Source organism: Myodes glareolus, chromosome X (genome assembly GCF_982192425.1).
Source record: "Myodes glareolus chromosome X, mMyoGla1.1, whole genome shotgun sequence".
NCBI classification, from domain to species: domain Eukaryota; kingdom Metazoa; phylum Chordata; class Mammalia; order Rodentia; family Cricetidae; genus Myodes; species Myodes glareolus.
Window position 1 is genome coordinate 45,045,823 of NC_142053.1, and position 7,315 is coordinate 45,053,137.

Below are 7,315 nucleotides of genomic sequence, written 5' to 3' on the forward strand. Positions count from 1 at the left end.
TTAGCTACATGATTCTACCTGAAAGATGATAATTTTATCAACTTGTATAGCCAGTCCTCTGTTCTTAACAGGCATTACTAAAACCAAAGATGAAGAATAACTGAAAGTGGAAAATACATTAATAGAACCAACCTAGCAAGCATTGGAGCTTAACCACACAGTCCCCTACAGAGTTTTTTCCCCTCATAATTGTCTAGCAGAATGGCATTGCTCAGTTTCACTGTGGTAGTTTAAATGTAATTGGTCACCATAATCTGATAGGAAGAGGCACAATTAGGAGGCATGGCATTGATGGGGTAGGTATGACCTTGGTGGAGGAAGTGTGTCACTGTAGGGGCAGGCTTTGAAGTTTCCTATGCTCAGTGTCTCAGTCATCTTCCTGTTGCCTGCAAGATGTAGGACTCTCAACTACGCCTCCAGCACTACAGTTGCCTACATGCTGTCATGCTCCTCTCCATGATATTAATGGATTGAACCTCTGAAACTGTAAGTGAACTCCTTCAATTAAATATTTCCTTTATAAGAGTTGCTGTGGCCATGTATCTCTTCACAGCAATAAAACCCCTACCTAAGACAATCACTATTGCACACCCTGCTAGCCTGGAAAAAGATCAAAATTTAAAATTTGCAGCTTCTACTACCATTGGGAAGTTGAAAAATCATGAATTAAGCTATCCAGCCTAAAAACTTCTCAATCTTTCCAAAAGAACATATCCGTAGAAATAACTCTAGAATTTTCAATAGTACTCTAAGCAGCTACTACCAATAATTAAAATGTGTGTGTAAATGGCAGTGTGTGTCACCATTTCTCAATGGTTGCAACATGCCCAGTCCATTCTTTTCTTTGGTGAACACTGAGACCTGTCTTTATAAATGTATCCCATGTGAGGCAGCCAGCCCCACCTCGCTTGATAATTGCCTGTGTGCATATTCAAATTTGGAGAAGAGTGTGTCTTCAGTGGTAGTGGAGAACCTTCAATAGCTGAAGGACAGCAAAGCAGAGCTAAGTGAGTTGAACAGACTTTATATATATATATATATATAAAGTCTCCATAAATATATATATTTATATATATATATATATATATATATTGTCTCCAGACCAGGGTGACTTAGAATGCCACACTGAAATAGAGAATTTTAGCCACTATGAGATGTGGCAAACAATCAGAAGATTTAACAAGGGCCTTCTGAATTGCGCTTTATAACAGACCCATTTCTTAAATGTTTACTTTTTGGTTATCAAAAAAAGTTATTGAAGAGAGAGTCATTAAAGTGTCCTGATTTTCTGTCTGTAGACTAGAGTCAAACCTCTAGATACATTCCTGGTGGTGCTGATGGGATTTTCAAAAGGGAAAATATAGTTGCACAACTGTATCTGAAGGAGATCAAAAGAAAGAGGCTTTATTAGAAATCGAAATGCAGCATTTTCCCTTTCTCCTTCTCAAATTGTTAATGAACAATGGAATTTGCAGGGAGCCAAAAACCTTTTTCCTTCCTGGTTGCTCTGCAGTTCTTCAGAAATTACTTTCCGTTTGCAAAAATGCCTTTTGTGGAAGAGAAAGAAACTACAGTTTTCAATTAAAGCATCCAGAGCTGACCGCACCCCAGGAAGCTTTATTAGAATAATGGCTGATACAATGCTGCCCTCTAGCAATGGCTCAGACTGGGCCTGGGCCTCAGTAGTCCTCTCCCCAAGTCACATGAAGTCACCTGGACCCCTCCAGACACCCAGAACATGTTCAAACAGAAAAAGATGTGTCACATAAATTGACTCTCCAGTGAGAATCTAACAATGGTAAATGCTAGTTAACTAAGGCTCAGAATGACCAAGTAACTTCCTCGAAATCACACAGCTTATCATTGGTATACCAAAGATTGGAACCCAGATTCCCATCTTGTTTTATTATTATCCCATTTAGTCTATGCCCCATGCTCTCTCATTCTCTCTCTGGCTGACTTTCTGTGATCAGGATATGGAAAGTTTGTTGATGTCAGAAAAGGGAAGAGTCAATGAATTACTACCATGGCAATAAACCAAGTGTTTAGCTTATCTTAACTTTTAATGAGAGGAAGAAGAATACACAAAAGAGTGAGCATGAATTCCTGGAAATTCCAATGTGGAATAGGGTTTATGGATGTGCCGTAAACCTCACATGCAAGCTTGCATGCACCTTCATTTGTAAGCTGTAGTACGAGGAGCGGTAGGCTGCGTCCTGCCATCCAAGAGGAGCGCGGGCCACCCGAAATAATCACACAGAAATTGTATTAATTAAACTCTGCTTGGTCCATTAGCTCTAGCCTCTTACTGGCTAATTCTCACATCTTGATTAACCCATTTCTATTAATGTGTATCGTCACTTGACTGTTGCTTATTGGCATGAGTCTAACAAGCATCCGTCTTGGGCAGAAGAAGCATGGCGTCTGCCACATTGCCTTCTTCCCAGTATTCTGTTCTGTCTACTCCAGCCACCTAAGGGCTGCCCCATCAAAAGGCCAAGGTAACTATATATATATATTGAACTATTATTTCACTTAGAAAAGGAATGGAGTAACAATACCCACTGCAATGTAGATGAACTCTGAAAACATTACATTCAAAGAAAGAAACCAGTCACAAAAGATCTAATAGGATTCCACTAGTATGCAATGCCCAGACTAAGTAAACATATATAGAGAGAAAATAGAAAGCGATTGATAGAGACTGAGGGGGGTAACAAATGGAGGAATCACACACCAACTACATGGTGTATGGTGTGTTGATTATATCTCAATGTAGCTATTGTTGAAAAAGTTTGTCGTAGTAAACTATGGGAGACATGTTAATGAAGAGAGAGTGAAGTTTTTCATAAAAGTTGTCACTGACTGAGACTTTTTTCTTAACTCTTATCAGCTCCTCCCATTCCAGCCTAGCTGTGAGCACAACATTTTGATATGAATAGTGAATAGTTCAAGTGTTTGTTAGAAAATGTCTCTTTCATGCATTTTGATGGCAAGATACTAAAACTGAAACTATTCAGAGAAGATTAGCATGCCTGTGCTTGAAGACTACACACCAAAGCATAAAATAGTCCATTTTCAAATTTTTTATTTTATTTACAGTGTGTGTGTGTGTGTGTGTGTGTGTGTGTGTGTGTGTGTGTGTGTGATGCATATGTGAGTGTCATGGTACATACTTGGAGGTCAAGGGACAATTTCCAGAAATCAATTCTCTCTTTACACCATAGTTTCCAGGAATCAAATTTAGGTCAGTAGGCTTACATGGTAATCACTTTACCTTCTGAACCCTCTGTCCAGCGTACTCCACATTTTTCTTAAAGGGGAAAATGTCTCTGTTTCACTCTGACTCTAGATGGCTAGTAGAGCCATGTGTATAGAAATAGAAAGTCACCATTTTGCTCCTGACTGCTGTGTAAATAAGTGTCACTTGTTCATTAAGTTAAATTCTCTTCTTACCCTGTCACACTGGCTTTTTGGTGTGAAGGTCCTGCTTTTGTCAGCTACGCCTACTGATTTTCTTGATGTTTTTAAACTTTATTTTTATTTTATTGGTGTTTTGCATGTATGTATGTCTATATGAGGGTGTTGGATACCCTGAACTTGGAGTTACAGACAGTTGTGAACTGCCATGTGGATGTTGAGAATTGAACCTGGGTCCTCTAGAAGAGCAACCAGTGTTCTTAACCACTGAACCACCTTGCCAGTCCCAGATCTTTCTTTTTTTTAATTCAGGCTCCACTGTGGTTTTTCCCACTTTATTCAACATATTTTGAACTTTTTATCAGGAAAAACAAGCACTCTAGATTATAAACCATCTCTATCTACTTGCTGAAATAAAATTGGGGGACTTCCTCCTTCAATGCTATAATCAGTATAACCTTTCATAGGAGAAGAGTGATATTAGAAGGCAATGATACAGGGTTTCTAAATAATTACTAAGCAATTACTGTGGGAACTTCATCAGCCAATGACCTTTGTTAGACAAAAGGGAGAGGTGCTATGGGAACTCCTTCTGCTAGTGGCTTTTGGGATGCTAACCCACTTTGAACATGGTCTTGTGTACTATATTTGCAGATGTATGGGCATGCTCAAGCCCCTTAGTTGCTGGATTCAATTCCAGTTCCCAGTGTACACAGAAGACTGTTGATTGCTACCAATTCTGTGAGTTTACCCTCTCACAAATAAGCTTTTATTATTCTCCATTTTGGGCTAGTGTGGAAATATTTCCTAGCACAACAATTAATAACTTCCTTTTCTTGTTTATGTGCCCCTTTTCATGATGAAAAAGTGAAAATACCAGAAAATAAGTACTGACAAAGAAGACTCAGCACTTGGCATAACCATCAAAATCTCTTCCCCATGCAGAAGTCTGGGCCCAAGACTTCTTCCTGACCAATGAGAAGATGCCTTAGGATAGTTTAGCTTCCTTAATAGCTCAGACCTGAGGCTGCTCACTCTGAGACTACAATCTGAGAGTGTGTACATAAACTCCTAGGGTTAATGATATTCTATAGTGATTGATTCTGTTACCTGAATATTGAAATTTTTCCCCATATGGAAAGAAAAATTCATGTTGGGGGAAAGGGGTGAGCAGGATTACTTTTTATTCGGACTTTCACTGTTATAAGCTTCAAATATTGGCTTATGTTCAGCAGCAGTGAACCCTCAGAGGGGTCATCAAAGCTAAAAATAACAAAGCTTTATATGTAGAGTAGTTCCCTTGTATAGGCATCTAGGGACAGATTTCATATGTTCTTTGCTTTCTTTGCTCAGTAGCTTCAGGCCATGTGGTGGTAAGAATAAGAATAGCCCCCATGGGCTCATATATTTGAATGCTTAGGCACTAGGAAGTGGAACTCTTTGAAAGTATTAGAAGGATTACAAGGTGTAGCCTTGTTGGAGAATGTGTGTCACTAGAGGTGGGCTTTGAGGTTTTAAAAGCCCAACCAGTTCCAGTGTCTCTCTCTCTGCCTGCTGCCTGCAGATTGGGATGTAGAACTCTCAGCTACTTCACCCACACAACATCTGCCTGTGCTGCTGTACTTCCCAACATGTTGATTATGCACTCAACCTCTGAAACTATAATGTGTTCTTTTATGAGTTTCTATGGTCATGGTGTCTCTTCACAGCAATAGAAAGTGACTAAGACAGGTCAGTTACTTAACGTTCCTGTGCCTAAGGTTCCTAGTCTAAAATAAGATCAGTATGGTTACCTGATTCTCAAAGTTGACGGTGGTTTTCTTGCAAAAGCATAAAGCTAAAGCTATCCAAAGAAGGTGTGTTGGACCTTTCATTGTTATAGTAACACACCTGACATAAACAACTCAAAATGAATAAAGACTTATTTTGGCTCACGATTTCCAAGGTTTCAGTCCATGGGTCACTGGCTCAGTTGTTTCTGGATAATAGTGACATGATGGCAGAAGGGTGTGACGTGGGGCAAATTTGTTTAACCCATGGTACCCAAGAAGCAGAAAGAAGCAGAGCATAAGGGACCAAAGTGAGATAGAGTTTCTCCTGACCTACTTCCTCCAAAAACTCTACCTCTAAAGTTTCCAGTGCCTCCTAAAATAGTGCAGCCAGCTGCTGACCAAGTTTCCAACATAGGAGCCTATATTTAAGGGTCATTTCAGATCCAAATTGTAACTGGAGGCCAGTACTAGTTAAACCTCTCATTGTTGTGTCCCAGAATCCAGGTTCCCAGCTACAGTAAGCCTCTGTGTTCCCTTGTTCAGCTAAAGTGGGGTCAAGTGGTGGCCCTACATGGTCATGGAGCCAGGTGATCGCCACAAGGCAGTGGATCAGACAAAAAACAACAAGCAGTGTAATTCTACTGGAATCTTTCCCCAAAGAACTTCAGAAAATTCTCAAAGATTCTAGAACATACAGGTGAGGGCAGGAGTTGGTGATATCTAAGTTCTCCTTGCTTGTGGGGCATTATTTTTATCCATGAGTGTGAGGTATAGAAAAACATGAACTACCATTTTTTCCATCTGACAAAATGGTCCCAAGTACTTGGGTATAGGATAGCTAGCCTGGCTCCATGAAACTGCTGAGTGGCTCTTGAAATATTTCTAAAAAATAGCTTCCAGGGTTGCTGGACAAGGGAATGGACTCTGAAAGAGTGATTGGCCTTCATCAGTTTCATTTATCTCTAGTGAGAAGAAAAAAAAAGCAAGAAGAAGATGAGCGACTGAGGAAGAGAACTGAGAAACTCCCATTGCTGTCTATTATTGTGGCCATAAGAAAATGAGTTTCATTTTGAAGACATTTTCCTTCTTGTATGCATTTTACATGGATGAGTTGTGACTTCTGTATCAGACATTTCTTTTTCAGTAGATTTTTGTTTGTTTTTCTGAGATAAAAGCAACCCTAGCTGAGCATGAACATCCACACTCCACTTGGGTCTAGACTGGGCCAGATGTAAGCCAATGGGCAAAGAAAAGAGGGTGAAAACTGGGTCCCCCGGGACTGGTTGTCTCCTTGACTGAAATGTGTATTGCCCAACTTACTGAGCTTTTTTTTTCCTGAGGCAACAGCACTAGTAAGGGAGGCAGCCCCTAGAGCCAGATTCTCGCATGCAGTGCTGTGGGACTGCCAGAGTGTCTGCCAGTCTTTGCTTTCCTGAGAATAATTTCCCTCTTCCTGGAATTAGATCCAATATTTGGGGTAATGGGTCAGCATACCCAGATAGGCTTTTTGGTTCTGCCCTTGGTGTTCTTGGCATTTCTTCCACCACACTAGATTATTTGGCCAACCAGTCTCCTAGACTATTACATCAGAGGATCCAACTGTTTCTGACCCCTTCCTCTACCTTACCTCCAAACTGTCACCAACATAGATTTCTATAATGTTTTCAATGTTATCAATCCTTCTGTTTTTAAAATATTTTTGAGTATTGCACTACAGCCATTTTTACTGAACAAATAAATTGGTCATATTTCTATAAAATTTCCTGTTTTCCTGTCTCTTGTTTTCAAGTCATCTTATCTGTATCATTTCCATGTATTCTTGCTTGTTGTATATCCCCTACTTATTTTTGGTGGAATTTTAATGTGAGAAAAGGTCTTAACTGTCCCCCAAACAGTGGTCAACTCATTATGTTGAAAGAACTCAAGGGTTAGAAAGATAACTTTCCAATATGTATCCCCAAGCCTGAACCTGATACCCAGACTCATGTTGGAAGAAGAGACTCGACTCCCAAAAAGTATTTTCTTGCCCATACATATGCAACTTTCCCCCTCCATACACACACAAAATAAAGGATAAAAAAATTAGAGAACTCAATAAATCAAATTCTAATGTCCATAATTAA

The 7,315-nt window shown here is 39.7% G+C and overlaps 1 non-coding gene across 1 annotated transcript; it reads left to right on the forward strand.

Moving 5' to 3' along the window:
- Positions 1 to 2,980: 2,980 nt before the first annotated feature.
- On the forward strand, positions 2,981 to 3,082 carry LOC125405606 (U6 spliceosomal RNA). The gene has a single exon (XR_007233622.2). It is a non-coding gene; the product is annotated as a U6 spliceosomal RNA (small nuclear RNA).
- Positions 3,083 to 7,315: the final 4,233 nt, after the last annotated feature.